The sequence below is a fragment of the Chenopodium quinoa genome, unplaced genomic scaffold (assembly GCF_001683475.1).
Source record: "Chenopodium quinoa cultivar QQ74 unplaced genomic scaffold, ASM168347v1, whole genome shotgun sequence".
NCBI classification, from domain to species: domain Eukaryota; kingdom Viridiplantae; phylum Streptophyta; class Magnoliopsida; order Caryophyllales; family Amaranthaceae; genus Chenopodium; species Chenopodium quinoa.
In genome coordinates, this window is record NW_018745454.1 from 5,188,064 (window position 1) to 5,194,063 (window position 6,000).

Below are 6,000 nucleotides of genomic sequence, written 5' to 3' on the forward strand. Positions count from 1 at the left end.
CTAAATGTAATTACAATATACTACGAAGTAGTTTGGCATTTTGCAATGTACAAAACTACAAAACATCATGTGATCCATTGTGTTAAAAAAAAAAAAGGTGATCCTACGTTTCATTTATTAATTACTCGTATATAGTACTCATAAAAAATATTGAATTGGATAAAGTTTTAGGGGTAGTTAGGCATTGATTATGGAATTAATGCAATTATTTACATGTATCCCTACCTTATAAAAAGTGGGAAGTTGTTGTTATGAATAGTGCATGGACCTTTTTGCCCTTCAAAATATTTATTTACATTCTTACCCCTTTATAATCCCTACCCATTATTGAGTTTTGCACTTTAATTTCTATCTGCTCAATCTTTAATCACCATCCCTGAAGAAAACCCAAAGAAGATGAAGCACAACTCAAAAGTAATAATTGACCAGCAATAAAGATGATGAATGTGAAAAAGCTTTTCATTAGCTCAATGGATGCTATATTTTTAATTTATTGCACAACATTTTACGTTATCAATCTGTCATAGGAAGATTAAAATAGTACTCCGTACTTAAAAATAATTTGCAATAATTATTCCCATAAACAATAATTGTAACTTTTTTCAAATTTCGTGCATTCATTTCCTATTATCAATTCAATTCTAATTAAATTCTAATTAAAACCAAGCTCAAGAATTGCTAAAGTTTGTAACTATTTTTTTTAGGAAACTGATAGTTCTTTTATAATTCCAACAATTTATATACTTGGCTTTCCTATTTCTCCTTCATCTTAATATCTCCTTCACCTTTAAAAAAAACAAAGGTTAGTACTGTTCAATGCATTATTTCACAGGGCGACTAACAAGAATTTGAAGTAATAACTACCACCTTGGCAACCAAGCTACTGTACGTTTAGATTGCATCAACAACATCCCTAACTAGACTTCGGGTTCTAAAGTGGGCTATCAAAGCCATTTCCTTTTCCTAGACTCTACTAGAACAACTTAGCTACAACATGAATAAGTACACAGTGTTTCTTCATACAAGAACACTACCACATACAACATATTATGCTCAATGTTTGGTTGTAATTGTTGCTTTTGAACCTTTTGTTTGTAACATTTTCAAGGTTATGGTTTAAGACTATTATGCATTAGGTTATATGCTTTAGTTGTTCCAATAAACCTTAAAACTATGGTCTAAATTCGTAAGGCTTTATTAAAAAACACTTATTTTAAACACATAATGTAAAACAGTAATCGTCCACAACTAAAGTAATCGTTGTTCCACCCAAACACTGCCAAGTTTTAGCTACACTTGTGATAATTACGTATACATGTGATAAATGGATATTGTCATTCCTAAACACAAGCTGAAAAAAGCTAACTCGAAATGGCTAGCCATTCCGCGCGCAACGCGCGCGTTAGCTGCCCTAGTATATGGAAAAATAGATCCTCGCTCGGTTAGTAATGTACTAATGTTTCACAAAATATTGGCGGATGACAGTTTTTAAATTCAACTAGCCTTTTGGCCCGTTCGATGCATGGGTTCTCATCTAGGTTATTTTATATGTAGGTATGTTTTTCAATAGTTGAAATTTTTGATATGAAATACGAAGTAATTGTTTCATTGCTAAAACTTAAAAGAAAAAAAGAATGAGGATAGAATTGTGGAAAAAGATAAAGGAATTTAGATACGTATATATATACATGGAGATTGTAGGATATGAAATGACATATTGGTTTAAGTTATATTTTAAGTTTATTAGTTGAAAAGACAATTTTTATACAATTCAATTCATATGTTTATGCGATGTGTATTAATTGGTTCAACTTTATTTTATTATGATGGAAATGAAACACTTCATTTTCTTAATTGAATTTGCAAGTTATAGAATGTATAAAGACTTAAACAAAAAGATTAAAAGGGGTGACATGTATCATATGTGGTAGTGAGTGACTTGTGATGACATGTGTCACATGAAAAATTATGGTTTGTGTTTTTAAATACTAAGTATAGATTTTGAAATTGTTTTACAAAAGCCAGCAAAACTAACTTTTAGAGGAACAAATACTATACATCTAAACATATTTGTACTGAAGAATTCTCTCGACCCTTCTCTCTCTAACCCCATCCTTATCCTCCACCGCCCCCCTTCTTTCTTCAGCCCTGCTCGCCGGCGACTGGCGTTTCGCCTAGCCGTCGCCGGCGAGCCCAGTCCTCCCGTTAATACCTTTTTTTGCTATTTTATTTTTAGTTTTTTGGTCTGTTTGGCGAAGAATACAGGAAGGCAGGGAGCTCCAATCCTCTTCGGTAGTTCGTGGGTTTTGGTATATCGTCAAGTGTTTTGCGACTAGTTTCAAGGACTAAAGAACCAAAGGGCTACCCTTAACGCCGCCGTTGAAAGGATTAATCTAATTTCCCGACGGTAAAGGTGAAGTTAAGGCTAGGGTTTCCTCGCGTATCTAAAGTTAGATTCAGTGAGGGGTTCTTTTTCTGTTGTCGCTAACGATTGTCCGTGGTGTTGAGTTGGTTATTGTCGGTGAGGTCTTTCCCGTTCTTGTTGTTCCTTCCTATGTTCTTTCGTTTCTTTGCGTTCTTGTTTTATTTTAATTGTTGTTTTGTTTTGTTTGGTTTTATTATGTTGTTTTTGTGTAAGCTTCTGGTTTGGTTGGTTATGAAGTGTGGTTTTGTTGTTTTGTTTGGTTTTAAATAAAGTTATTTTAACACCGGTGGGTTTTGTTGTTTTGTTTGGTTTTAAAGTTGTTCAAGTTATAGAGGGTTATGAAGTGTGGTCGTTGTTCTCGGCACCTTGTTGGTTGGTTTTAGGGGTTGTAAGGTTTAACAATCCCTTGCTAGTTTGGTTGGCGGTCCTTTTAGTTGCTTGTTCGGGGTGGGATTGTGTTATGGGAAGTTGTCATGTTGCATGTGTGGCTTCCCCCTTTGTCAGTTTGGGCGATGTCCTCTGTGTTTGTGCTGTTTTCCAGAGGCTAGCGATATTTATGTAAGCAGAAAGTACTCCTTGCATTTGGAGTTTGCAGGGGGTAGGTAAGTTTAAGGGGAGAGGGTTGTACATTGGCCCTGTTGCTTATTGGTTGCGGGATGATATAGGTCTTCATTCAATGATTATCATCCCAGTGTCGGTGTTGGTGTTGATGATGACAAAGACAATCATCATTAAAAATTTCAATCTTGAAGGAGGCTCCCCATCTTTAATGTTTGGGGTAAGCAAAGTCCTCCATTTTCTTGCATTCTATATAGGTAGATTTGCAGGAAAGAAACCTACATTTTGGTGTAAGGTTTCTCTTAGTAGAGTCGTGAAAAAATTCGACTCTTATGGTTTGGCTCCCGGACTCTTAGGAGATAATTCCCTAGGAGTGGAGTCGGGTGTTGGGTCCTTTTTTCAGCAATAGGGTGCTTTTGAATTTCGGGTGTATTGTCTCTACACTACTTCCGTCGGGATTTTTCATAGGGATTATACTAAGTTTCGGTTTCCTTCTTTAGTATTCGCTTGCATTATCTGTCCTTCTCCAAGGTTTTGGTTTGTTTGGCAACTTTTGGTCCAACAAAAGGTTTTGGTAAGAACCTTTTGGTTATCCGGGCTCCGAGATGTTTGGTATGATGCACATGGGTGTATTAATTCATTTCTCTTTCCCTCTACTGGTTTAGTTAAGTGGGTTTTGTTGTTTTTAATTTCTTGTTTTAGATGTCTTAGGTTGTAATTTGTCTTTATTTATGAAGTTCTCATTGTAAAAAAAAAAATAAAAATAAAAATAAATAAAATTTAGAGTTTTGTACTAATTGGTTAGTATTTGTCAAAATACGAGTATACAAACTTTATTACATTCAATTATTAACAAGCACCTTTTATATACATACATCAGGTATTCGGGTGTTCATATATAGGTAGGTGCACCATTAGGGGTGAGCATACCCGGGTACTCGGTTGGGTATTTTGGACCCGGAACCGGTTACACCGGGTCCAAAAAATCTGGACCCGGAACCGGAACCGGTTATACCGGGTCCTAAATATTTGGAACTGGTATTGGATCCGGATGGAACTGGTTCCAAGACCGGGTACCCGATGACTTTTTTTAACAATTTTTTTAAAATTTGTTCCTACTTAATTGCTTATATGCTATGTTTCTATGATAATGTAAAACCCGCAACCTGTATAATCTTAATTTATAACACACAATATTATACACATAATTATTAATAGGAGTACACATTAAAGCTAAAAATACATATAAATTACAAATTAAAAGTTCCTCGAAAAAGTTCCATAAAATTAAAAGCTTATACAAACAACCAACTAATATAAAAGTCCACTACACAATACAAAAGTAATAATACAAGCTCCAAACCATTTGATTAATCCAATGATGGATCCAAGCACAAACCACACTATTCTAACTCCTTGTAAAACAAAAATACAACAAAATTAGTGAGTAAAAAATTAATATAGAATAAAATTTTAATAAGAAAGAAGATAATAAAATAGACATTTACATTTGTTTCCTAAAATATCATCAACTTGTGTAAGCCCATTATCATCCAACTTTGTAAAAATAAAAATTATAAACACGATTAGTAAGAGACTTAATAATTTAAGAGATATATTAGAACAAACATTATTAAACGGACAAAGGTGAACAACTAAATATAAAAAAAAAAAAAAATCAATCTCACATGAACATTTTCGCACAAAAATTAGATGAACAAATTTAAACGAAAATGACTTGATAAACATAAAAATTCAAGTAAAACGAACATAATTAAACAAAAATTACCTCGAATTCGCTTAGATAACCATGGGAGAGTGTATGACACCGATGAACAAAGATTAAACTTGAGATTTTGAGAGATCTAGGGATTAAATTTTGAAAATTGAAATAGCTAGAGAGAGGAGAGAGTGTGAAATGAAGTGATGGTGGCTGAGAAATGAACTAGGGTTTTTCCTCATATTGGACTTTTAATAAATGGGCCAAATTTATCTAGATTCTGGGTAAGTGGGTATAAAAAAATCCTACTTAGATATAAAAAAACCAGTACCAGTAATCGGGTACCCGTTATTATTGGATCCAGTATCGGGTACCCGGTACCGAAATTGGTTTAACCGGGTGGTAGTGGGTACCGGGTCCAAAAAATTTGGACCCAGAATTGGAACCGGTTGCTATCGGATCCTAAATTTTGGAACCGGAACCGGAACCGGTGGTACCGGGTCCGGGTCCGGACCCACCGGGTCCTAACCGATTCCAATTCCAAGACCGGGTACCCGGAATTTGTGCTCACCCCTATGCACCATGCACCAAGGGATGCTCTTTTTGCTCATTTGACGGAGTATGTTTTTGCTCTTTTTAAGATTTTATTATGAACAACAAATAAAAGTAAATAGCCTTGATGTTTGCACTTTATACCTTGGTGTTCATAACCTTTTATTTTTATTTTTTTTATCAATGAATCAATTTGAAATTTTATTTTACAATATCAACAACTAATTTGTGGCAAACGCTTTTAACAAACAACTGTGGCTTTGACAATTGACAATAATTACTAACTAACATTTACTCACACAAATAGAACAAAGAAAGAAAAGAACAGAAACATACAATTAGGTTAGAACGGTGCTGAATTGGCAACTTGTTATTTGACGAGTAGCACGGTTTATGCATGACATGATCATTTGGAACTGATAAATTATGTAAAATAATCAAAGGGATAATGGTTGTAGCTAGGGAATTGCTTGCAATTTCAATAATTCTCTAGCTACTAGTTTGACTATTGGATCTAGAAAACACAATTAGTTTGACTAAGCATGCAAATTAGCTTTGCCAAGCTAATTTGTTTGGGAATTAAACTGCCAAAATAAAAATGTTCATTGCACCAATTAAGTTATTTCCATGTATTTTTTATCCAACAACTACTACTAAGCTAATAGCTAGCCAGTGGAGCAAAAAATAACTAAAATGATAATTAGCTTAAAAGTATGTGGCATGGCAAGCTCATTGGAGTTGCTCT

General features: G+C 34.3%; 1 long non-coding RNA gene across 1 annotated transcript; it reads right to left on the reverse strand.

Moving 5' to 3' along the window:
* Positions 1-4,154: 4,154 nt before the first annotated feature.
* On the reverse strand, positions 4,155-4,985 carry LOC110714534. Its single transcript, XR_002510123.1, has 2 exons — positions 4,773-4,985; positions 4,155-4,398 (listed from the first exon to the last, which is right to left on the reverse strand). It is a non-coding gene; the product is annotated as an uncharacterized LOC110714534 (long non-coding RNA).
* Between the last annotated feature and the right edge of the window lie 1,015 nt (positions 4,986-6,000).